The sequence below is a fragment of the Budorcas taxicolor genome, chromosome 3 (assembly GCF_023091745.1).
Source record: "Budorcas taxicolor isolate Tak-1 chromosome 3, Takin1.1, whole genome shotgun sequence".
NCBI classification, from domain to species: Eukaryota; Metazoa; Chordata; class Mammalia; order Artiodactyla; family Bovidae; genus Budorcas; species Budorcas taxicolor.
The window spans coordinates 109714741-109741266 of record NC_068912.1 but is presented as its reverse complement, the minus strand read 5'-3'; the positions used below and the strand labels follow the sequence as shown (position 1 = coordinate 109741266).

Genomic DNA, 26526 nt, shown 5'->3' with positions numbered 1-26526 from the left:
TTCATTGTGGAGTTGTTTCTTTGATTTTTACCTTAAGAACATTGCGTTCTAAGTCCTATTTCAGTCTTCTAAAGTTGTTTGCAAAAATCTAAATGTGTGTAGCTAAGAAACTTGGGGTATGTGCGAATGCTTGTACTTTTCTGTCACTATTATAGAGAATTATATCAGTCTTTTTTTTCTGGAGAGGGACTGAGAAAGAAAGTCTGAAGGCAGCACAACTACAGTGTTCAGCATTACACAGCATTTTTTCTTACGCTTGTAAAGTATGCAGTGTGAAGACATGCAAAAAGTACAAAGAATAATACAACTGGCATCTGTGTATTTAAGAGATCAGGTTAATAAATAAAGCTTTACATAGCTGAGTCTTCCGGGATTGTTCTCTCCTCCTCCAGCCTCCCTTCTGACTTGGTGTTTATGACATATATCCATTTTTCTAGATTTCTGTTAAAAATATGTGCTTTCCTAAACAAAATGTAGTATTGCTGTTTTCTTTGTCATGTAAATTGATACCAGTTTATTTTTGTAACTTTTCTGTTTAGTCTTTTGTTTGTGGGGTTCATTCATGGTGTGTGTGTTCTTTACAATTGTATTAGTATTCATTGTATGAATGTGCGACTTTTTACTTACCTGTTTTCTTGTTTAAACTCAGCGCCGCCAGGAATAGTCTTGTATGTATTTTCTGTTTACTTGGGAAAATTTCTCTAGGGTTTACATCTAAAACTGAAATTGCTGCTGCTGGTTCATGGGTTGTGTACATCTTCACATTCTCCAGAGGGATTATACCAGTTTATACTTCCAATGTATGTATTTCTGTTGCTACACATCTTAATGCCACGTGAAATTGTTAAACTTTTAAGGTTTTTTGCCATTCTTGTGGGTGTGAAATATTTTAGTTCTAAGTTGTAGTCATCTGATTAGTAGAGAAAATGAGTATCTTCTCATAAGTACATTAGCCTATAGGTTTCTTTTTTAATTGTGCATTCTCTTATCCCACTTTATTTTTAGCATTTATCATCATTTGACATACAGTATATAGTTACTTGAGTATATGTTTTACCCCACCAACCACAAGGTGAGAGACTTTCTCCTTTTGTCAGTGTTGTATCTCTAGTGCCAAGCACAGTGCTGGCATATGGTAGGTGTTCAATAAATACTAAATTAATCTTTATTTTCTTACTTGAACAATTGAGTTTTTGCTTTTTTAAAAAATTGATTTGTAAAAGTTACTTAGAGTCTGGATTTTAATTTTTTGTTTATATGTATTGCAAATATACTCTCCTAGTACGTAGCTTTGATTTCTTAAAGCATATAGACATGTTTATCAATCTTTAACTTTATGGTTTATACTTAAAATATCTTGTTTCAAATCTTCTACCTTGAATTCATACAAATATTTTCTTACATTTTTCTTTTAAAAGTTTTAAAGCTTTTAATTTTTAAACATTTAATGTTTATATATATATATATTTGTCCATTTGGTGTTTATTTTTGTAATGTGATATAGGGGTCTAATTTTATTTTTTATGTATGATTGGTTTTAATTTTCATTAATATTCTGAATCTCAAGTCCTGACTTGCTTATGGGCTTTGTATAATGGCCTTCATACTTTGTGTAGTGGTCTTAATACCTTTTTGCCAGGCTTAAAACTTTCTTAACTTTATGCATGAGAAATTGGAAAAATATCAGTGTAATCTAAAACCAGATTTCCAGGAAATAGAAAGCAGGATTGTTAAGTCAGGGATGGCATTAGTCAAATAGCTTAATTAAATCTTTCAGAGGGAACTCTCCATTTATAAGGAATCACTTTGACAGGTGACATAGTTCTCTTAGTAGGATTCATGGTTATAATAATCTATTTTTCTGGTTAAACTTAGGAATATAGAGCTAGTTCTGGTGAACACTTAACAAGTGTTCTGGAAATAAGATGCATTTTGTGAGAAATGGTCTAGGAGTGGCTTGGTGGCCTTGAGATTTTGCATTTTGTGGGAGAGAGAGTCTTGCTCTCCCTACAGGTGTTTGTAAATTGGTGTTGGGTTAACACCAGCAAATTTGCAAAGCAGTTGTGAGTTTTATAAAGTTAGCAGAACCAGAAATATATGAGGATCTTGAGTAGATTTCCAAAATTGCTGATAAGATTATTTCTGAGTTTGCTCGAAAAGAAGTTTAATTTCGCAGTACTCCGGGAAGGAGTTTTTGACCTTTGTGTCAAATCTGGTAGCTGCTTCTGGTTTGTAATTTTAAAAAGAATAATAAGAAAGAAAGAAAATCTCTGAGGGTGAACTTACTTAGGCTTTCCAGCGGGACATGATCATACCTGAATTTGATGCTAGAATAATGTCACAGATATTTGCAGCAGATTATTTAGGCATCAGATTCGGTCTCTTGTCGCTTGTTTACAGATGAGAGGAAATGTGATCCATCTAGAAGTTGGTTATCCTGGTCAGTTGTGTGCTCAGTCATGTCTGATTCTTCGCAGCCCCATGGACTGTAGCCTGCCGGCTTCCTCTGCCCGTGGAATTTTCTAGATAAAAATACTGCAGTGGGTTGCTCTTTCCTACCACAGGGGATCTTCCCGACTCAGGGACTGAACCTGCAGCTCTTGTGTCTCCTGCATTGGCAGGTGGATTCTTTGCCAGTAACACCCCATCCTGGTCTGTTGCTCTCTGCTAAATGGGTTGTTAATCAAATGAACTCTTTTGGATAAATTTTTGTAGTAAAACTAAGCAGTTGTGGAAGATACACTCTGAATGTACCATCCACTTATCCAACTCAAGAGTTTTGGGGGAATTCCTTGGAGGTCCAGTGGTTAGGACTCAGTGCTTTCATTGCTGTGGCCCAGGTTCAGTCCCTGGTTAGGGAACTAAGATCTTGAAGCTGCATGGCAGGGCCAAAAAAATTAAAGTTGAATATTTGTTCATTGAAATTTCCTTTCAAATAAACCTTCCGTGGATTAGATTTATTTGTTTTTTGAAATTTATTTTTGGCTTTGCTGGGCCTTCGTTTCTGCTTGGGGGTTTTCTGTAGTTGCGTTGAGTGGGGGCTACTCATAGCAGTGGCTTCTCTTGTGGAGCACAGCCTCTAGGGTGTAGGGGCTCAATAGTTGTTGCATGGGCTTAGTCACCCTGCAGGGTGTGGAATCTTCCTGGACCAGGCCTGTCCCCTGCATTGGCAAGCAAATTCTTAACCATTGGACCACCACAGAAGTCCAGATTTATTCTTATTTAGCATCCCTCATGGCTTCTAGTAGAGTATGTTTTAGCCAAATAATAAGACTATTTAGGAAAGACAGCTTTCATAAAACACACTGAAATTTTTTTACCCACCCCCCCAGATAATAAGTGAAGTAAGTGAGTTGCTCAGTTTCTGACTCTTTGCGACCTCATGGACTGTAGCCCCGCCCGCCCCACCCCCCACCCCCACCCCCACCCCCACCCCCCACCCCCCGCCCGGCTCCTCTGTCCATGGAATTCTCCAGGCAAGATTATTGGAGTGGGTAGCCATTGCCTTCTCCAGGGGATCTTCCTGACACAGGGATTGAATCCAGGTTGCTTGCACTGCAGGCAAATTCTTCACTGTCTGAGCCACCAGGGAAGCTCAGATAATAAGTAACTGGGAAGAAAAATAAGAAAATAGAGCAGACAGGATGAAGTTTATAGTTTAAGGTTCTTTAACAGATACAGGGTAGCATGATGATGTGGAAAGAACTGGAACACACCAAGAGCCACGGGCCTTTGGCTCTAGTATTGGCTCACCTTCCTGGGCAGATCTCCTTTTTTCTGGGTTTAATTTTCCTCTGTAAAGACAAGTGTTGTACTAGATAATGATCTCTCTGTGTGCTTCCAGTTCTTAATGCTCTGTGACTCTAAATCTGATACACTCCTAGGTCAGATTGGAGTGGACCATGGTCTCTTAATCACAGGACTCTCGCTCTTTGATTAAGGCTAAGCTATAGACTGCCTCAGGCCCACTAACTACATGGTCTGATGATAAGGCTCTCTTCTCTTGGACTCTTAAGTCACAATTGGTAACTTTTTTTTTTTTTTTTACAAATAACTGTTTTAGTGATATTTAGAAATAAGTCATGAAAGTTATAAACATAGATTGAAAGTGTTATCAGCACCAGGGTCTTGGCAGAATAATGATAATACTGAGCAGAAGGAAACTGCTCTGTTGTGTTATAAGTACGTGGAAGGAAGCAAGTTTTTTATCTTTGTGCTTTCCACAGTGCCCAGTGAAGGATATTAACAATTACCTATTAAAAAAAAATACTATTATTTATGAGTCCTTGCTATATTACTATGCACTGTACTATGATTTAGATGTTTTTCTCATTTAATCACTACAGTAGCTTATGAGATAGTGTTGCCCTTATTTTATAGATCAGGAAACTGAACCTTAAAAAAGTCAAAGTGCTTTAAACTGGTTTTTACATGACACCAGAGCCTGTGCTCTTTCTTGCCTCAGTATGTTGCCTAGCAAAGACAATATCCATTGGGTACACTCACTGAATGTTAACTCAGTGACGTGTACTTGTGGAATGTTTTATGTTCATTGTTTTGGATCTTTATATTAGTATTTTAATTTAGTTTTAATTTGGTTTGTGCTGCATGGCATGCAGAATCTTAGTTTCCCAACCAGGGATTGGACCCGTGCCATGTGAGTCCTAACCACTGGATCACCATTGAATTTCCCTGTTAGTATTTTTAGAGGTGGCAGTGGTAAAGAATCGCTTGCCAATGCAGGAGATGCAAAATGACCCAAGATGCCAGTTTGATCCCTGAGTTTTTAGAAATATCAGTATTTTTAGAACAGAGTAATAGCCAGTTGTAATAGACCAACTAAGTATCTTACTAGTAGGACATCCTTAAGGCAAGGCAACATGTGGTTGGTTGTTGTGTTCCAAAATAGAAAAACCTGAGGGGGGACTGGAAGTTGAGGATAGAGAGGGTAGAAATTAGGAAGGAGACTTCTTTTCATTATGTACTCTTGTAGAATTTGAAATTTTTACTGTGCATGTGTTACTGAAATGAAAAAACTTGGTAAAAAGAATTAAACATTTAGTTTGCTCAGGCAAATGATACTGCACATTTTCCCGTTTTTTAAAACTGTGTGTTTGCTGCAACCTGGATGAACCTTGGTGGCATGTTAGATGTAAACGGACAGCGCTGTATGATGCCACTGGTATAAGATACCTAGAGTCATCAGCTTTCATAGAGACAGAGTACCGGCAGAATGGTGGTGGGTGTGCTACTTTTTAAGTGGGTGCACAGTTTGTGTTTTGCAAGATGAAAAAGTTGTGGAGATGGACACTGGTGTGGTCAGATAACAATGTGAATGTTCTGAGTGCCACAGGTATGTTTTGTGTTATGTATATTTTACCATAGTAAAAAGCCGCATCGTATAATTAATATGTACTCATTTATTTATCATTCAACACTGGGGATACAAAAAGGAATTTAATCAAGTACTTGCCCTCAAGAGTAAAATAGTCTAGTAGTAGTACATGATTAGTTTTATTATTTTTCAAGGAAATAAAGGCTGAAGTTGTAAGGAAATGGTGAAAGCTTATAAAAAGTTATGATAAAGAAATTCTGGAAAAGTAGATGTTGTTTTTCCAACAGTCTTATATGCTGGATAAGCCAGAGGATTCAGAGGAGATGTTATTACTTTGCCCTGAGGCACTTTTGCATAGCCTGAGAGCAAGATTTTAAAAACCACCTGTCTAGGTAGGAACTGTCGGGTACGCAGATGGCATGTTGATTACTCTCTGCTCTTGTAAATTGAGAACCCATGTTGATTACTCTCTGCTCTTGTAAATTGAGAACCTGGGGTACAGAATACTGGTGTCATTTAGGGGTCATGCTCATTCAGCCTGGAATCAAGTATAGGTTTGGGTTTCTTTCCAGAGTGTTCTGCATCTTCACGAGATTTTGAAGATGTATGTGTCTTATATTCTGAGTTTGCCATAAATCCAAATTCTGAATTATCAGGAGAATGTAATTAACAACCATGTGACTACCCATACCAGCTAGTTGAAGTCTTGTCTGTTAACTGTCACCTTGATATTGCCCTGATTAGTATATTATAATGAGTACTGATGGTGTGCTAATAAGTACTAGTAACTTTATGCATATTAGTTTATTCAATTTTCATAACCGTTTATAGTAGGAGGGCTTCCCTTGTGGCTCAGCTGGTAAAGAATCCATCTGCAATGTGGGAGACCTGGGTTTGATCCCTGGGTTGGGAACATCCCCTGGAGAAGGGAACGGCTATCCACTCAGTATTCCGGCCTGGAGAATTCCATGGACTGTATAGTCTATGGGGTCGCGAAGAGTCGGACATGACTGAGTGACCTTCACTTCACTTCACTTAGAGTAGGAACCAGCTTTATAGATAACAGAGATGGTGAGATTTAATTAAGAAGCTTATCACAGATCTCAAAGTTACTAGTTGGTTGTGTGAAAATTAGTATATAGGCAATCTGGTTTTAGAGCATGTGTCTTTTATTATGGGATTCCCTGGTGGGTCAGAGTTAGAGTCTGCCTGCAGTGCGGGAGACCTGAGTTCAATCCCTGGGATGGGAAGATGGAGAAGAAAATGGCAGCCCACTCCAGTATGCTTGCCTGGAAAATCCCATGGACTGAGGAGCCTGGCGGGCTACAGTCCATAGGGTCACAGAGTCGGACATAACTGAGCGACTTCACTTCCTTTTCTTTTCTTTTGTTATTGGTTGCTGTTGTTGTTCAGTCGTGTCCAGCTCTTTGCCACCCCGTCAACTGCAGCACGCCAGGCTCCTCTGTCCTCCAGTATTTCCTGGAATTTGCTTAAATTCATGTCCACTGAGTTTGTTGGTTAGTGCTTTGCAAATTGCTCTAGGTTGATTGATTGCTAATTTTATTTGCATTATTGTATGTTGTTAGACATAGTATTTTTAAAAGTGACATATTCTACCATTTGAGACCCTGTGGTTATGAGAATTTGTTTATTAAGGGTTTATTCTTCTTTGGGCATTTGCACTAAATGACTGTTAAGACAATTAGGTAAATTGAATACAGTTTTTATAATACAGTTGTGTTAGTGAGAAGAATGGATTCTTTTGGGGGATAGCACTTCCCTTAATTGGGGTCCAAAGTTAACCCATCAAAATTGGTGGCAAATGTTCATCTGTTAATGATGAAACATGTAGTGAGAGTTTACATGTCATCTTTGACAGTTTCTTTTCACAGAGATAGGTCCTGCCAAATACTAATAAATACCAAATACTATAATATTAACCCATAAGTATATGGTTTTAATTGAGCATATTTTTAACTTGGAAAGCATTTATAGAATTCTGTTAGATTGTTTTCTTGATAATTGCTTTTTAGCCCCCCCCCCAGTTATACTGCACATTAATCATTTCCAACTGAAGATTAAATGGAAGCATCTCAGTTGCATTTAGGTGGATTTTGAAATACAAATATTTCCTTTGCACTTGCATTAAAGAAATACACTGAAATGTAGTTTGAGCTAAGAAAATAGATCTGCTTCAGATTTGTGTGGGAATGAAGATGTTGCTTATTTTGAGTTTTGCTAGTACAGGAAGTGAAGACAGTAACATTACTTGTGGTTCAAACAAATGTTCATTGTAATTTGCTATAGTATGTTTTCCTTTGAAGTGCTGTTTTGCTAATTTTCAAGTGGGTTTATTAAGAAATGTTATTAAGTTTGCAGCAAAAGTTAATTTCAAAAGCCATTAACTATCCATTAATGGTGTTTAACGGTGATTCTTCAGAAAAATTGACAAAATCAGTTTTAAGCTTAAAAAATTGCAGTTAATTTTACTGCTGCTAAGCCGTTTAACTGCTCTTTGGTAGGGCAAGTCAGACATGTATTTCTGACAGAAATTCATAGAACTGATGATGGTTAAGTCTGCAAAAGTGGACTGAGAGGGAATGAAAGTCACTCTTGTCAATACTGGATCAGTAGCACATGAGAGCAGAGAAGGCAATGGCACCCCACTCCAGTACTCCTGCCTGGAAAATCCCATGGGCGGAGGAGCCTGGTGGGCTGCAGTCCATGGGGTCTCGAAGAGTCGGAGACGACTGAGCGACTTCACTTTCACTTTTCACTTTCATGCATTGGAGAAGGCAATGGCAACCCACTCCAGTGTTCTTGCCTGGAGAATCCCAGGGATGGGGGAGCCTGGTGGGCTGCCGTCTATGGGGTCGCACAGAGTTGGATACGACTGAGGCGACTTAGCAGCAGCAGCAGCAGCAGCAGCACATGAGAGATTTTTTTGTCAAGTACCTGCTGATGAGCGGTATAGTAAATAAACCATAAGCTTTAAATACTTTATAATCAGTGTTTCTGTACATCTTAGCATATTCAAGTTCAGACTATGTTGAATTAATGTTCTCTCAACTTTTTTGAAAAGATTTTCACCAGAAGTTGTTCCACACAGACTGTTCAGTGTTTAGTCGCTTCAAACTCATCACTGACTTCACTAAACCACTGAGTAAGGATCAGTAATATCTCTTGAACCATCAAGAGCCATGAAACACCACCAAGAATCATTTGGCTTTTTTGAAAATAAATTTTTATTTTTGAACAGTTTGATTTACAGACGGTCTGGGAAAATAGTAGAGTATGTTCCCATGTATACCCTATTTAACACTTTTTTCCTGTTAACACCTGTTGCCCCTGTTAACACCTACTAACATTAGTGTGGTACATTGGTCACAACTGATGAACCAGTACTGGTACATTCTTATTAGCTGAAGTCCATACTTGAATTTTCTTAGTTTTTATCTAATGTACTTCTGTTCCACATTCTCATTTAGGATAGACATGAAGTGGTCATATCTCCTTAGGCTTCTCTTGGCTGTGACAGTTTCTCACACTTTTTTTGATTTTTGGTGATCTTAACAGTTTTGAGGATTGCTGATTAGCTATATTATAGAATGTCTCTCAGTTGGGATTTGTCTAATATTTTCCAGTACTCATGTGTGGATGTGAGAGTTGGACCATAAAGAAAGCTGAGCCCCGAAGAGTTGATGCTTTTGAATTGTGGTGTAGGAGAAGACTCTCGAGAGTCCCTTGGACTGCAAGGAGATCAAACTAGTCAATCCTAAAGGAAATCAGTCCTGAATATTCATTGGAAGGAGTGATGCTGAAGCTGAATCTCCAATATTTTGGCCATCTGATGTGAAGAACTGACTCATCAGTAAAGACCCTGGTGCTGGGAAAGATTGAGGGCAGGAGGAGAGGGGGATGACGGAGGATGAAATGGTTGGATGGCATCACCGACTCAATGGACTTGAGTTTGAGCAAGCTCCAGGAGTTGGTGATGGACAGGGAAGCCTGGTGTGCTGCAGTCTATGGGGTCATAAAGAATCACACACGACTGAGCAACTAAACTGAACTGAACCCTTTAACAGGAGCTTCCCAGGTGACACTCGTGGCAAAGAACCCGCCTGCCAATGCAGGAGACAAAAGAGACATGGGTTTGATCCTTGGTTTGGGAAGATTCCCTGGAGGAGGGCGTGATAACCTACTTCAGTATTCTTGCCTGAAGAATCCCGTGGACAGAGGAGCCTGGCGGGCTAGGATCCATAGAGTCACAAAGAGTCGGACACAACTGAAGTGACTTTGCACGCACACATGCACCCGCTAACAACTTTACAACTGGAATAGTTTTAACAACTAGAATACAGTGGTTATATGGAGTTCCTTTTGCTTTTTATCTTGTTTCTGTTTCCCTTCTTTCCATAGTTGCTTAGGTCAGCACCTTTCCCCTCCATCTGCCCTATTTTTTAATTGACTACTTATATTGCTCCTCTTGTCCTCAACCCTTCAAACCAAAAGGCTAGTAGTCTTTAAGTTCATTTTCTCTAGACACATTTCTTAGGCTGCTGCAGTGAAACATGACTTAATTAACTCACTATAATTAAATGACTTTCCTCCTTATGCTAACAGATATAATACTCAGAAACTTATTTTGGTTATATAGCCTTTATTTTTTTGGTTTTATAAAGGTTTTCTGTTGTGATAAGATACTCTGTTTTAAATTAAAAAATTTTTTTCCAGCAGTTGGTTTCCTGTGAATTGGGAATATTATGTGAGTACTTAGTTTGGTAATGCCAACTCTTGTATTCTTGGCACAGCTATGATGTCATTGCATAATAAACACAGAGTGTTGCCATCTAATTGTATTTAAAAAAGCACCCACACTCCACACTGTGTCTTAAATGGGTAATATTCAAAGTCCATCTTTCTTTTGTTTTGACATTGGTAATTAGATGGTAATGTGATATGACAGAATACACGGTACTTGAAATGCTTTTTAGTGACAATTATTTCACCAGAATTTGTAGCAGCACTAAGTGGTGAGACCTCTGTTTGTAGTCACTTTTGCGCCTATTCTGCTGCTATATATTATAAAGGAATGAATGTGGCTGTGTTCCAGTAAAGCTGTTCATAGATACTGAAATTGGAATTTCACAGAATTTTCACATGTCATAAAATACCTTGATATTTTTCTACTATTAAAAAAAAAAGTAGAAATTGGGGAGTTCCCTGGAGGTCCAGTGGCTAAGACTTCATGCTTTCACTGCAGTGGCCTGGGGTTCGATCCCTGGTTGAGCAACAGCATATTAAAAAGCAGAGACGTTACTTTACTGACAAAGATCTGTATAGATCTAAATGACATACAGATCAAAGCTATGGTTTTTTCAGTAGTCATATGTGGATGTGAGAGTTGGACCATAAAGAAAGCTGAGCCCTGAAGAATTAATGCTTTTGAACTGTGGTGTTGGAAAAGACTCTTGAGATTCCCTTGGACAGCAAGGAGATCCAGCCAGTCAATCCTAAAGGAAATCAGTCTTGAATATTCATTGGAAGGATTGATGCAGACGCTGCAACTCCAATACTTGGGCCACCTGATGCGAAGAACTGACTCATCAGAAAAGACCCTGATGCTGGGAACGATTGAAGGCAGGAGAAGGGGACGACAGAGGGTGAGGTGGTTGGATGGCATCACTGACTGAATGGACATGAGTTTGAGCAAGCTCCAGGAGTTGGGGATGGACAGGAAAGTCTGGCGGGCTGCATGCAGTCCATGGGGTCGAAAAGAGTAGGACACAACTGAGCAACTGAACTGAGCAACTAAGATCCTACAAGACGTGCTGGCAGCCAAAAAAGAAAATGTAGAAACTTTTTTAACGAATGTACAAAAACAGGTTGAGCTTTTTGACATCATTTGCTCATCTCCCAAGCATAGAAGACCCTGTATGCTGGACATGTTTGGCAGTATTTGCCTCTCTCTTCAAAACCATTCATAGTAAATTCACCAGTCTTGGATTCAGTCTTGGTGTGCCTGCTTGAAAGCAGAGAAGCTACTTGGAGCAAGACATTGCATAGTTCTCAGTAGTAAAACCCTAAAGGGTTATTTGCCTAGCTGTCATAATCTCATCAGTTTCTAGTATTTTTTTTTTTTTAATTGGGAAGTGGCTAAGATTAAATTTTGTCTACTTTAACTAAAATTGGCTACTTTGGGTTAACTTGAATAGAACACAGGGTCCTCTTTTGTTCACTTTTATTCAACTTGCTTTTGAAACTAGAACACATTATTAGTGAGAGATGGAGAGAGGAGAGAGAGTGTTAACTGGTTAGAATGTTAAAAGGGAGATGTATTGGAATAGTTCTTTAATCAGTGCATTGCAAGCAGTTCCTAGTTTTGTAGGAGTCGTCAGGGATTCCCTCAAGCTGACTCATGTGAGCCCCTGTGCCCCTGCATTTAGAAGCAGGGAAAGAGGTTTCGGTTGATGTAATCTAGGATGAACTCCCAGAATGACCTGCAAGAATATATACAAAAGTGTTTTGAAAGAACAAGTTCTTGTTAGTGCTGTGGTTTTGCTGTTTATCATCTAAGTAAATATAGACCAACATTGTCATTAATTTGCTAAATGGTCTGACTGAATAGTAATTTCTTCTGGTAACTCTTATCCTGTTAGTTATAACAGTATGTTTTTGTTGCCACTTTGTAATGTTAATTATCTGATAATCTTTGGTATAGGCCAAGAGTTTATTGCTTTTGTGTATTCAGTTTACTCAGCAGACACATATCAGAGTTAGGTAATAGACTTTGCAGCCCTGTGAGTATTAACAGACATAATGATATGCTTGTCTAGGGTAAAACCAAGAAACAGTACCTGACCCAGCCTCGGTGAGCTTGCTGGGGAAGGAGATCCTCCTAAGAATGAGTTTGGTTGAGAGGGTAGGAGGCTCTCGGCTGAGGCCCTGACAGGTACTGAGACTAGCTTAAGGAAATGCATTCCTTTCTTTCCTAGCTAAATAGGCAAGGCTTCAGCTGTGTGCAAACCACAGGTTTCAGAGAGAGCTAAGGTGGGTATCCTTGACTGAGTAAATGAAAGAAAAGGTTAATGTCAAGATTGCATCTTCAGATTATTTAATTCTTGGGTGCCTTCCTACTCTGGGCTTCCCAGGTAGGGCTAGTGGTAAAGAACCTGCCTGCCAGTGCAGGAGACATAAGTTCGATCCCTGGATTGGGAAGATCCCCTGGAGGAGAGCATGGCAAATCACTTTAGTATTTTTGCCTGGAGAATCCCATGGACAGACGAGCTGACAGGCTATAGTCCATAGGGTCGCAAAGATTCAGACACGACTGAAACAACTTGGCATGCTTTACAGTATTTTGAATGAATGATAAACTAGGAGTGAGGATGTTAACTACATATTGAGTTTGCTGATGTTGGAACTTTGTTTTTCTGTTTGGTATAATGCTACATTGCTTTGATACGTGGCCATGTTAATGTTTAGGTCAAGAAATATTTAAACATTTGGATCTGAAAGGTTTTCTTGTGCTTTGAAGGATGAATGTGGGGAGTTGTTCTTACTTGAAGTGTATTTATCAGTAGTTCAGCCTATTTGAAAGTTTTTGTTTAAAGCATCTAATTCTTCTGAAGTTATTCTCCAAGTTGAATTATGGAGTTTGCAAATTCAGCCTGTGTAATGCAAACCATAGTACCTGAAATACTGCCAGTGAAAGGTATCAGATTACAAGAGGAAGGTTTTAGCTTTCCCTACTGCTGTCTTACTGTAAGGAGGTGGAGTGAATGAAAATGAGTTTAGGAGACAGACAGAGACCCTCAAGCCAGTATACTTTGAGAGAGAATTCTGTGTCCACTTGGAGTGAAGTTGAGAGCTAAAGGAGAGTTTCTGCTTATAGATTCCAAGCATCTGTATTTCAAGGTGCAGTCTTCGAGGTTTGGGTAGCTATTTTATCACTGCTTATTTCTTCTCATTTCAGAGTTGTATTCTGACTTGGTAATTTGGAGAAGCCAGTGGCACTGCGTCTGTTTTGGGTGTGCTGCAAGTCAAATCATTGTTCAGATAAGGTAAATGTATGATAGTAAAAGGAACTAATAGTAATTTTCGTGCCTTCTAAAACCAGTCTTATGCTTTTTATCCAGAAGATTCCTTTTGAGTTTTTAAGCAACATGTTTATTCACTTGGACATATTAAAAAAGATAAGCCATAAACTTTACACATACATAGTCACTGTTAATAGTTTGGGGAACAGACTCTTTTTATGCATATGTTACTCGGATATGTGTAATCAAAATTGGAGTTGTGCTCTTTTGTCTGATTCTTGTTTTAACATTCTGTTTGCGATTTTAAATGACTCATGATATTTCATCATTGGATGTTCCATATAATTTATGTGACTAGTTCCTTTTTGGTAAACACTTTAGGCTTTTCTGTTTTCCATGTCCTAGATAACTATGTGACGAACATGAATAAAGTCATGTATATAGTAGATTTACCCCCATAGTATACTCTTTTCTTAAATTTTAAAAAGCATTTTATATATTTATTTAAGTCTCTCTTTGTTTTTCTTTTTTAATTAATACATGTATAAAAATCCTATACATAGTCATGTCAGACCATCAGCTCCACAGGGCCTTTTTGTTTTTTAGTTGCAACTTGTGAACTCTTGTAGCATTGGGATCTAGTTCCCTGATCAGGGATCGAACTGCAGGCCCCTTTCATTGGGAGTGCAGAATCTTAGCTACTGGCCTACCAGGAAAGTCCCTTCATAAAGCATTTGATGAAAAACAAGCCCTCCCACCCCCTTCCCAGTCCCTAGAAGCAGTCATTTCCAATTCTTCACTGTTTCTTTGGTATTACCTCTGAATAGCTTATTTTGCTGCTTACGGATTTTCCAGTTTAGGGTATTATCTATTCCCAGCTTGGATAGTGGTAGAATTCTCTGACTTCCTCACACATCCATATTGTCACTCTGACTGTAATGTAATTTTGGTTAGAGAGCAGTATTCACTGTTAACAATATTAAGGTTATGTATAGCTTATTCACAGCTAAATCATGTTGTATGCTATGGTTAATTTTATTTGTACAGCTTGTTATTTTCTCTTTTGTTAGTATTTATCTTTTTCTGGCCTGTTATGCTTAGTTTCTGTGTTCTTATTATTAATTTCTTTCTTAAAATCTATCCAGAGGTGTTAATCTTCCTCAATACTTTAAACATTTTGGTTATATTATCAATTTTATCTTAGAGTTATTTTCTAATCTGCTTCATTTTGAGCATGTGCTTTAACTAGGGAGCTGGGATGTTGTTATCCAAACATCATCCCAGTGATTTTTCCTCCTGGTTTTGTTATCTTTTCCCATGTCCTATCCCTTTCCTTTTTGATACAATCTTATTTTGAAGGAACACGTCTCCATTAGCTTCCTGAGAAAGGGGAATACAACAGGTAAGTTTTTTGGATATAACATGTCTTGAAAATGCCTTTATATTGCCCTTATGTTGATCATTACTTTGGCTAGATGTAGATTTCTAGTTTGGAAATAATTTTCCTTCAGAATTTTGAAAATACTGCTGTGTTGCCTTTCACATTCACTGTTGGTGAGATGTCAGTTACATTTGCATATAACCTGTTTGTAACCTCTGAAACTTCTTTTTCCCAGTATTCCCAGTGTTCTGGTTTCATAATGATGTCCTTGGTGTGGCTGTTTCTATCTAATGTGCTGGCCACTCAAGGGACTGAAACTTATATCACTCAGTTCTGGGATATTTTCCGAAATTATGTCCTTGATTTTTCTCTCCTTTATTTTCTCTACTCTTTTTCTGGAATTAATTGGGTGTTGGATCTTTTGAACTGCTTCTCTAATTTTAACTTTTTTCCTACTATTTCCATCTCTGTGTTTTTTGTTCTTTGGGAGATTTCCTTGGTTGTATTTTCTAATATTTGTTGTATTTTTTTCACTTGTGTTCATAGATTTTATTTTTATATGTATACTTACTATTTTTTTATATTCAGCAAGATTTTTGTTTAGTCAGTCCAGTTTCTTCATACAACTCTGAACAGTCTCACTGCCTACAAAATACTGCCTACAAAATGCCCTTCATACATTTGCAGAAACTTTTGCCTTTCTGCAGCTACCAGGACAAACTGGCAATAAGTAGTTCTTTAAATTTTCTCATGTGAATCAGGGATTCTGTTTGCAATAAATTACAAATGACTTTTTTCCTCATCTGTCATGAAGGCTTTTAATTTGCTGGCATCATGGATGAAAAGTTACTTTTAGGTTTTCTTTTAGTGTGATAAGAATACTTAAGGTGAAGTCTACCCTCTTAGCAGATTTTTAAGTGTAGAGTAACTTGTTATTGACTGTAGATACAGCTTTATAACAGATCTCTTAAGCTTATTCATCTTTCTTAACTGAAACTTGATGTACATTGATTAGTAACTGGCCATTTCCCCCTTTTCCCACTCCCAAGACAAGTCTACTCTTTGAATTTATAAATTTATTTATTTTAGATATCTCATATCAGGGGGCTTCCCTAGTGGCTCAGATGGTAAAGCGTCTGTCTGCAATGCAGGATCAGATACCTCATGTAAGGAATCATGCAGTTTTTGTTTTTCTGTGACTGGCTTATGTCACTTAACATAATGTCTTCGAGCTTCATGTGTGTTGTTACTTATTGCAGAATTCTTTTTTAAGACTGAGTCGTATTCCATTCCATCTATCACATTTCCTTTATCTGTTCACCTGTTAATGGACATTTAGGCTTTTTCCACATCTTGGCTGTTGTAATAGTGCCGTAGTGAACATAGTGCTAACATCTCTTTGAGATCTTCATTCAGTTCTTCTCGGTAAATATCCAGAAATGGAATTGATGGATATGTATTCTTATATTTTTAATTTCTAAGAGCTCTCTTTTGTTCTCTGAATGAAACAGAGGTAAAATAGTATTTCAGATGGTGGACAGTTTCCTCATATGTACAATGGGAATAATAAATAAGTGAATATATATAAAAGCATTTAGAGATGTGCCTGGCTACTGTTCTATTATTATTGTCCTTTTATGATGGATACAGTTTTTTATCTTAGAGAAAATTAATGGTAATATTTTTAGCATATTTAGACCTGTCAAATAGACAGTAGTATTTTCTTTTTTAGCGGCTTGCTTTTTTACATTTCTTTAGTATATCTGTAATTTTAGTTTTGTTTATGGTAAGAAGAAGGACTCTTAACATTTTGTGTTAACTCCTTGATCAGTTGTCTCAACTATTCATTTATCCTTTTTTATAGTGTTTTGAAAAGTTACCTTTTTGAGAGTGTATTAATAGGGTGTATTTTTAAACTTTGTGTTTTGTTCCATTTATTTGTCTAATCTTGTACAAATAGTGATTTTATTATTAGTGCTTTATTTCATCTTAAATAAACCCTTTCTTCTCTCTCCAGACTGAGCAAGCAAAATATACTTGAAATTTCCATACTTCTTGTTTCTCACTGTGTGGAACTGTGACAGTTCTTCAAGAGACTTTAGTATTGGAAACTGGAAAACAAAAACTAGAAGGGCTTAGGCAGGGCCCTTACATAGGAAGCCAGTTGCATACTTTAAAAAATAAGCCCACTAGATTTTCCCCTCTAAGATTCTTTTAGAGTCCTTTAAAGCTGCTTTTGAGTTTTTTGATTCATTCAGTCAGTATATCCTTGAGTGCTTGTTACTGTGTCTATTCTCTTTGCGGGGGATAATCACCAGTGAGCAAGACAGACAGGATTCCTGTTCTTGGGGAGCTTACATTCTAGTTTGGGAAGGCAGATAAGGTAGTTTCAAATGGCACCCCACTCCAGTACTCTTGCCTAGAAAATCCCATGGACGGAGGAGCCTGGTAGGCTGTAGTCCATGGGCTCGCTGAGGGTTGGACAGGACTGAGCAACTTCACTTTCACTTTTCACTTTCCTGCATTGGAGAAGGAAATGGCAACCCACTCCAGTGTTCTTGCCTAGAGAATCCCAGGGACGGGGGAGCCTGGTGGGCTGTCGTCTGTGGGGTCACATAGAGTCGGATACGACTGAAGTGACTTAGCAGCAGCAGCAGTGTTAGGAAAGAAGGACTACAAAATAACAATGACGTGTTATTAGGTAGAATGCTAAGAAGAGAGACCTTTTTGAGTTGGGTGATAAGCTGAGATCTGAAGGATGAGAAAGGAGCCAACCATGCTGTAGACTGCAGAAGTGTGTTCATGTAGCAAGAACAGCAGGTATAAAGGTGCTGAGACTGTAAATGCCTGTAAGTGTTCAGGAACAGAAATAAGGCCTTTGTGGCTCCAGTATAGTGACTGAATGGGGAGAGAGTGGTTTGAGATGATGTTGAAGAAGTAGGCATAGGGGCCAGATCATTTAGAATCTTGAAATTATGGGAAACGAGCTTTCACATATAAATCTGATGAATTCGATTTTGTTCCTTTAAAAAAAAATACATGATGTTCTAGAAAATAATTAGACCTATTTCTTTATGTAGTTAATAAGCTATTCATTATGAGCCAGAGATGGGAGTTGCACTGGTCACATGTATCTGAACTGAGTTCTTTGTTTCTTTTTTAAAATATTTACTTGGCTTTGCTAGGTCTTAGTTGCAACATGCAGGATCTTTAGTTGTAACATGCAGGATCTTTAGTTGTGGCATCTTCAGTTGCAGCGCATGGGATCTAGTTCTCCTGACAAGGAATTGAACCTGATTCCCCTGCATTGGGCGAGTCACCTTGAAGAGTCTTAGCCTCTGGACCACCAGGGAAGTCCCCCCTAAACTGAGTTCTGGTTGAGTGTTTGGATCTATCTGGGCTTGGAGTAGTTAGGCGGTCTCTAAATTAAGATAACTTTGAATAGTGCCTTAATTAGTTCATTTTAGATGAAAGCAGCAGGTTGGGTTCTTGATTTCTTTTGTAGACTGAGGTGACTGGTAAGATCCGGAATGATAGCAGATCTTGAAGTTATTTTTCATTTTTTGTGTGTAGAGTTGTGTGTGTATGTTTAAGAAAACACCCCTCTTTTTTTTTCTCCCCTAAACTTATCTGGTAAAGTATGGAAACAAAGACATCATGTTTTCCCTCAACAGGACAGTGAGGGATGAATGAAGTGAAGGAAGACTAGAAACTACAAAAATAAATGATGAATTTAAAAGTGACTAATACTGAATAAGGTTCAAAACTTGAGCATTTGAAAAGACATAATCATTGTCCTTTAGGACAGTGCCATCCAAGAGAAGTCCAGTGTGAGCTATATGTAATATCAAATTTCCCAGCAGCCACATTAAGGTAATAAATACAAAGAAGCAGATGAAATTAATGATATATTTTATATAATTTAATGTATCCAACACATTCTCATTTCAACATGTAATTAATATAAAAATAATTAATGCGACATTTTGCACTCTGAGTTTTGTACTAAGTCTTTGAAATCCTGTATTTTATATCTACACCTCATCCCAGTTCAGGCCAGCCACATTTCAGGTGCTTGATAGCTACATGTGTATGGGACTCTTTAATTCTTAGGGCTCATACTTCTGCAGGAAGGGATAAATTATTGAAATACCCTGCAATGTTCATAATTCAAAGCAGTCATAGTTGTAACATATAAGGGAATAAATTTAAGCATATATTTTCCCCTCTCTAAATCTCTCTGTGATTAACTTGTTTGGGGAAGATATTTGATCCTGTAACCATATGTCTATAAAAGATAGCAAACAGCTTATCTCCTAAGAGAGTTGTGAACAGACTTACTTAATGTAGAACAAGCTTTATGTAGAATTCCGTGTAAGGAGTAGCTGTCTATGTACTGATGGTGGGATAAGAGAGACCAGAGACCTAATCCTTGGAATCTGTAAAGTGTGTACATAAATCAGTGGTTTAGAATTTGTTTCTCAGTTTCCTGAAAGTATCTTGATATCAGTTGCTAAGTCGTGTCCGACTCTTTGCGACCCCCTGGACTGCAGCATGCCAGGCTTCCCTGTCCTTCACTGTTTCCCTGAATTTGCTCAAACTCATGTCCATTGAATTGGTGATGCCACCCAACCATCTCATCCTCTCTTGTCCCTTTCTCCCTCTCACCTTCAATCTTTCCTAGCATCAGGGTCTTTTCCAGTGAGTGAGCTCTTCACATCAGGTGACCAAAGTATTGGAGCTTCAGCATCAGTCCTTCCAGTGAATATTCAGGCTTGATTTCCTTTTGAATTGACTAGTTTGATCTCCTTGCAGTCCAAGGGACTCTCAAGAGTCTTCTCCAACACCACAGTTCAAAAGCATCAGTTCTTTGATGCTTAGCCTTCTTTATGGTCCAACTTTCACATCAATACATGACTCCTGGAAAAACCATAGCTTTGACCATACGGACCTTTGTCAGCAAAGTGGTGTCTCTGCATTTTAACATGCTGTCTAGGTTTGTCATAGCTTTCCTTCCAAGGAGCAAGTGTCTTTTATTTTTATTTTTTATTTTTATTTTATTTTATTTTTTAAGTGTCTTTTAATTTCATGACTGCAGTCACCATCTGCAGTGATTTTGGAGCCCAAGAAAGTAAAATCTGTCACTGTTCCCATATCTATTTGCCGTGAATTGATGGGGCCAGATCCCATGATCTTAGTTTTCTGAATGTTGAATTTTAAGCCAGGTTTTTCACTCTACTCTTTCACCCTCATCAAGAGGCTCTTTAGTTCCTCTTCACTTTCTGCCATTAGAGTGGTATCATCTGCATATCTGAAGTTACTGATATTTCTCTTGGCAGTCTTGATTCCAGTTTGTGATTCATCCAGCCCAGCATTTCACATGATGTACTCTGCATAGATGTTAAATAAGCAGAGTGACAGTATACAGCCTTGATGTACTCCTTTCCAGTTTGGAACCAGTCCATTGTTCCATGTCCATTGTTGTAACTGTTGCTTCTTGACCTACACGCAGGTTTCACAGGAGGCAGGTAAGGTGGTCTGGTATTCCCTTCTCTTAAATTTTCCACAATTTGCTGTGATCCACACAGTCAAAGGCTTTAGCATAGTCGGTGAAGCAGAAGTAGATGTTTTTTTCTGGAATTCCCTTGTTTTTTCTGTGATCCAGTGGATGCTGGCAATTTGACCTCTGGTTCCTCTGCCTTTTCTAAACCCAGCTTGTACATGCGGAAGTTCACGGTTCACATACTGTTGAAGTCTAGCTTGAAGAATTTTGAGCATTACCTTGTTAGTATGTGAACTGAGCACAGTTGTATAGTAGTTTGAACATTTTTTGGCATTTCTCTTCTTTGGGATTGGAATGATGGACTTTTTTAAAAGCTCTGATTGCAGTGTGTACCACTGATTCAGTCCAAGGTCGTCTTTTTTATTTTTTTGATTGGAGGAAGCCCAGGGTCTTAATAATTTCATTAAAAAATAGTTGTATTATGATTGGCTGTTTAACTTAGTTTTTAAGAAGGTTTATCATAATGAGAACTGGAAGGAGTCCATAGGTGATTAGTTGACATAGCCTGTAGTATCTTTATTAAGTTAGAAAAGCTAAGAGTTCCTCTAAAAAATAGGAATGTTGTGTTCCCCAGTGATAACACATTTAAAATAGGAACAAAAATTGCCGTCACCCTCCCCTCGGGATATAGGAGAGGAGCCTCTGGGGTCAAAGATAATATTTAAGTTGCTGACTGCTTTTCATTCTTTTTCTCTAATGATGAAGGGTTAGTTGCATAGATGGTCCTGAGCCTAGTAGATATCCATTGAGCAAATTTTAGGAGAAGATACCACAAGTCATGTACACTGGGGACATTGAGTTAAGTTCCAAATGAATGGCCCCTCAGTTTGCTATTGATTTTCCCTGCTACCATTCATCGGCAAAGGGATTTATTCTTCAAAGGTCAGGACCTTAAAATTTGACCTTTTCTTGCTTCTCTGTGTCTCTTCAGTGCAACACGTGCCAGCTTAGCTAGTGTAAAATTATTGTTTTTCGTAGGAAGATACCTGAATGCTTACTAATGTATTAGCAGGAAAGTAGAATCAGTGGTGAAATCTATTTTCTCTTAAGAGATGTTTCTAAGTATCTCCCTGTCACCACTTTAGGGTTGCAGCTGAACATAGCTTAAGGTGTGAAGTCACCTGCTCAGTGCCAGGCAATTTACACTTTTTGTATACTTTTTAATTCCTGTGGCAGTCTTATGAGGTGTAGCCCATGTTTGGAAGATGAAGAGAGTAAGTATCTTGTCCAGCTAAGGAGCACAGATTTGAACCCAGTTAATTTTTTTGGTGCCAAAGCCACTACTTACTGCAGAACCTAACCCAGTATTATAAAGTGACTCTTGGGTTCTGTTCATTTGGGACGTGATATTTAGATTGAACATCTATTTCAGCATGGTCCCTCACTTACGTCACCTTTATATCCCTATCTTGGAATAACATGTTATGCAAAACATTGAATGAAACCTGGATTCTAGTCCTAGCTGTTTGCTTACTGTGTATTGAGATAATGGATTCTTTTTCCATTGAGCAGGTATTTCCCAATTACCTGTCTGCTTTGATCCTCTTATAATTGTGAGATGTGGATACCATTGCCTTTATCTTTCTTTTTTAATGAACTTTTTATTTGAGAATAGTTTAAGATTAACAGGAAATTGCAAGGATTGTACAGAATTCATGTATTGGTTTGCTAGGGCTGCCATACAAAGTAGCACAGACTGAGTGGCTTAAACAACAGCAATATAATTGTCCCACAAATATGGAGACTAGAAGTCAGAAATCAAGAGCTTGGCAGGATTTATTCCTTCTGAGACCTGGGAGGGAAGGATCTCTTCCAGGTCTCTCTCTTTCGGCTGGTAGATGGCCATCTTCTCCCTGAATCTCTTCATAGCATCTTCTCTCTGCATATTTCTGTGTCCAGATTTCTCCTATTTATAAGGACACCAGTCATATATCTGTAAAGACCCTATCTTCAAATGAGGTCCATTCTAGGGTACTTGGTGTTAGGACTTCAACATACATATTTTAGGGTTAGGGAAACAGTTGAGCAGTCCCTATATTCCCTATACCCAATTTCTTCTATTAACATTTTACGTTACTATGATATGTTTGTCACAATTAATGAACCAGTATTGATACCCTATTATTAATTAAACTGTAAGCCCTGTTTGTAACAGGTAAGAAAACTTCAAGGATGGATATTTTTTTGAAAATGATACACTAATCTTAACAAAGTAACTATAAAATACAGAGATTGTGAAACCTGTCTTAGTGAGAAAGCAAAACAGTCTCAAAAATCGTGATACGCTTGTGTTTTCACCTTTCCAGTAATCAGCACTTGGTGCGATGTCCTGTATATTTAAAATACAGTACAGGCAAATAAAGTTGAATTTACCCCCCACATACTTGTTATTCCTTCTGGGAGGCATACTTATAATAGAAGAAATCGATGTATAAAATTGCTTGCATACATTTTCTTTTACTAGTTATTTTTTTCAAATTGGTGGTTAAGACCTATGTTTATTACTTGTGTGTAGTTTTCAGAATTTTCCAGCATTGATTGATTATGTTACCTTCTGTGAATATTATATAATATCCCAGTGATCTTAAGAACTTCATATGTTTTTATTTCTCATTGGGGGAGAAACAGCAGTTTGATTGAATGAATAAAGGGGTTTTCCTGTAAAGGTTTGTCATTGTGATCTTGAATTTTTAAGTGTTTTCTCTGGTGTTAAAAAAAGAAAAACTTTTATGAAACTCATTCCTATGTGGAAATCAGACCTGAAATAATTAATAGCATGCTGTATTGTATGCGATATAGAAAATACCTGCCTCATTGCATTTTTCTTACCTTTCTAAGTTACTGAGAAGTAGTATGGTCCTGTTTCTTTAAAAAGTGAAAGATGGAATGGGTGGAGCTTGCCAAGTCTTGGAGACTGAGAAACTTAATTCAGTCTCTGGAGAGCTGGAAGGAAATGTGACCTCTTGCTGGCTGTGTGATGAAAAGAAGCTGGTGGCAATATCCCTCAGCCTGACAGGAACCTGTTGCAGAGTCCTGACTCACTCTGGAAACTTCCTTTTCCCAAGTGAGATTATGGTGCTGCCTGAATTTGGTATATGTTGGATTGCCCCCTTGAAAATGATAGTTGTGGTGCTGCCTGAATTTGGTATATGTTGGATTGCTCCCTTGTAAGTGATAGTTGAAGTACAGTCAGAAGGTAAGTAGCCAAGTCCCTGGTCAGCTATTTTCAAACAGATGGACTAGTATTTCTAAAATGGTAGAATATGTTACGAATCGTAAATGATTTCTTCTATAGTAAATTTCAGAGGTGATGGGATGGAAGTGGAGGGATCATTCTTTTTTTTTTTTTTAAAGCAAAAAGTTCAACTCTCACCACTTAATTCCTTTTTTAGGGTGGCTAAAGTCAGGATGAGGAATGTTCTGCTTACTTTGTGCAAACATTTGAGGGTTTTTTTGTCAGTAGCAGAGCTGTTCGAAATCCTCATTTTATTGATGAAGCGTGAGTTTAGTCTTGGTAAATTTCTCCATTTAACGTGCCTGAACACTTGCCCATTATTTATTTATTTTAGCTTTTCATTGCTCACCAGTGGCAATGAAGATCAATTCTGCCCTGATCAGGAATCTTGATATTTTTGGGATGAAAAAGAGGGAAGAATGCAGTTTGCAGCAGCCAAATAGGCTAGAGCAACATGTAAATAGGTATTTATTAGTTGATGACTGATGCTTGGGCTCAAAAGGAGAGAAGTCAAGAAAACTTGTCTCTGAGGTAGGATGGGCTCTGTACTGGTCAGACAGGAGCCCGCAGTCCCACCCACCCACAGGACACAGGTTTCTGGTGGCTTTTGGAAAGAACTCTGTCACAACAGGTCTTTTTGGCATTTGGCAGCCCAAAGCATCCAGTGTAAATAGCTATACTGTTAGAAAGGGATTACTTCTTTTTCTCAAGTTGGATGAGATGGTCCTAATCATTTTTTTTTTGTTTTGCTGTGCAGTTTATTATGGATTTTCTAAGCGATTAAATAATGCAGCGCTCCTGTTTGCTGTCCAAAGAAATTAGGGCTGGAAAGGGAGGGATAGAGATTGACTTTTGGAGGACTTGGAATTGAACCTTTGTGAATAAGCGCTGGTTAATCCACCTGGCTAGAACTTCCCACATTGGCAGTGTTCTTGATAAAGTATCTGTGTGTATGTTTATGTCAGGCTTTCCATTCCTTAATTGATAACACTTTTAAACTACTTCAGAGCTTACCCTCAGGGAAGCTTTTTTAATGCTTCTTAAGCATTAAGGAAAATTTTTCTAGTTTTCACTTTGAAAAATTATCTGTGTGTCCATGGATAACTAAATTTACTTTTTTTTAAGTAATGAAAACACACAACAGAGTTGGGCCTTTTGCTACAGTTACTTGTCGTAAGAACCAAAGGCCAGATACTGTTTCTTTGAGGGTATGTGCTTTACCGGCTGTCCCTTAACCCTCTAGTTTGTGAACACAAAGGGGTCCCTGTGCTGAATTGTTTCTGTGAAGTTTTCCAGAGCTGGTTTCTCCTTTGAATTCTTTACAGCCTGACAACAGCCATTAAGAAGAACAGTTGAGAATTTGTTCTGTAAACAGGTCCATTGTTAGCATAAGTAAACTAAAATATATGCTGTTATTAACGAAGGGTTATTTTCAGGGAAGTTGATAGTAAGGCTAGAATAAAAGCGCATTGGTAAAAAAACTACCGTGTAAAAATAATTTCTCCAAATGGCAAATAAACGGTTGAAGTAAACTGACAATTTTTATGTGAATTTTGGACTCTGCAGAATTAGAAGCTTTAGCTTTTTTGCCTTGCTAACCCAAAAATGTAGTTTATTAATGTATATTTTCTTCCTCTCATCATAATTGCTCACTTGTTATGAGGTAGTCACACTTCTTAAAACAAGTTGATGAAACAACCCACAGTGGTATTTTGGACTACTCATGTCCTGTAATTAGGAGGCAGTTTAAGGTTGCACTTTGGAATTTACTTTAAATGTGTTTGAACTGAAATCACAGTCATTGTTATTTGCTGATATAAATGATCCCCTTTTTAGACTTATTTTCAGAGCGCACACGGAGCAGCATATAGATATGAACCTTTTGGGTCCTCTCGTTGGATGCCTGGTTTTTTTTCCCCTCCTGCCATGCAGGCTTGCAGATTCTCTGTTCCATGACCAGAGATTGAATCCGGGCCTCCTCAGTGAAAGTGGCAAATCCTAATGCTAGACCACCAGGGAAGTGCCACATGTCTGGATTTCTTAATGGAAGGATTCTCTCTCTCTCTTTTTTTTTTCTTTAACGGAAAAGGTATGGGAAAAAAGGGGCTTCCCAGGTGGCTTATTGGTACAGAATCCACTTGGCAATGCAGGATATGAGGTTTCAATTCTCGGATTGGGAAGACTACTTGGAGGAGAAAATGTCAACCCACTCTAGTATTCTTGCTGGAATAATCCCATGGACAGAGGAGCCTGGCGGGCTATAGTCCACGGGGGCAGAGAGAGTCTGATGCTGAGTGAGCGAGCTCATATACTTGGGGAAATAGCTGCAGAGACTGGCTGTATCCACTTAGACTAATTAGGATTTTGATCATTAATTGAGCCCACCTGCAAAGAGTTGATAATTTTTTTAAAGCTGGATGATGGATGCATTTGGGTTCCTTACACTATTTTTTTTCTACTTTTGTGTATGTTTGACTCAATACCTCCATAATAAAAATATTAAAGAAAAAAAATAGAGCCCAATTGGCTATTAGGCTGGCCTTTCTTAGCCTTTTGTTAAGTAATAAAAGAGGAAAAAAATTCCATTGTAGTAAAGTTTCCCTCAGAATGGACTTTGAATCATTAAAGTGTAGTTTTATTTGTCTAGAGTTATGTGGAAATTACTTGTCTAGATTTTTAAAATATCTCTGAAGAAAGTAGGTAGATGTTTGATTCCACATTAAGAGGATCAACACCATTAACTCTGTGAATGTTATTAACAACTTTTTAAAAAAGACTGGTAGGGGGAAGTCACCTGTAAATTTACCAGCTAAAAAAATTTATATGTAAAATAAGAAGCACGTGCTCCCATCCTGTCTGCCCCATTTCATGTCTTTCCCTTTTCCTGCCCCCTTCCTCTTCATGTCTTCCTTTCTGCTCCACAGAGGTAACCACTGTTAATAGTTCGCTGCATGTGCTTATGTAGATATGTTT

The 26526-nt window shown here is 38.1% G+C and overlaps 1 protein-coding gene across 4 annotated transcripts in view; it reads left to right on the top strand.

Moving 5' to 3' along the window:
• The window catches only part of THRAP3 (thyroid hormone receptor associated protein 3), a 68653-nt gene that overhangs the window by 12052 nt on the left and 30075 nt on the right, over positions 1–26526 (top strand). For all 4 annotated transcript variants that reach the window (XM_052636801.1, XM_052636798.1, XM_052636800.1 and 1 more), the window contains exon 2: positions 13311–13398. The gene's annotated coding sequence lies outside the window, so the exon portion shown is untranslated. The remainder of the gene's footprint in view (positions 1–13310; positions 13399–26526) is intronic.